Consider the following 260-nt stretch of genomic DNA (forward strand, 5'->3'; position numbering starts at 1 on the left):
CTCTTCAGCACACCTCCCTCGTGCACAAAACAAACCTGTCTGTGCTGGGGAGCGGCACCAATCCCCTCCCATGGACAAGCACCTGCCCAGAGCCCAATTCTCTCCTTCAGAGGCTTTACCAAGGGCTGGGGCTGGATTCATCTTTTTGTTGGAAGGAAGAGGGCAGAAACCAACTTCTACCTGCCTGCGCTGGCGCTGGCTCTCCCCAGGACCTGGCTGGTCCAACCCTCACGGTGGGGTTTCCCATCACGCCCAAGGTC

Source organism: Pterocles gutturalis, unplaced genomic scaffold (assembly GCF_000699245.1).
Source record: "Pterocles gutturalis isolate BGI_N339 unplaced genomic scaffold, ASM69924v1 scaffold22507, whole genome shotgun sequence".
Lineage (NCBI taxonomy): Eukaryota > Metazoa > Chordata > Aves > Pterocliformes > Pteroclidae > Pterocles > Pterocles gutturalis.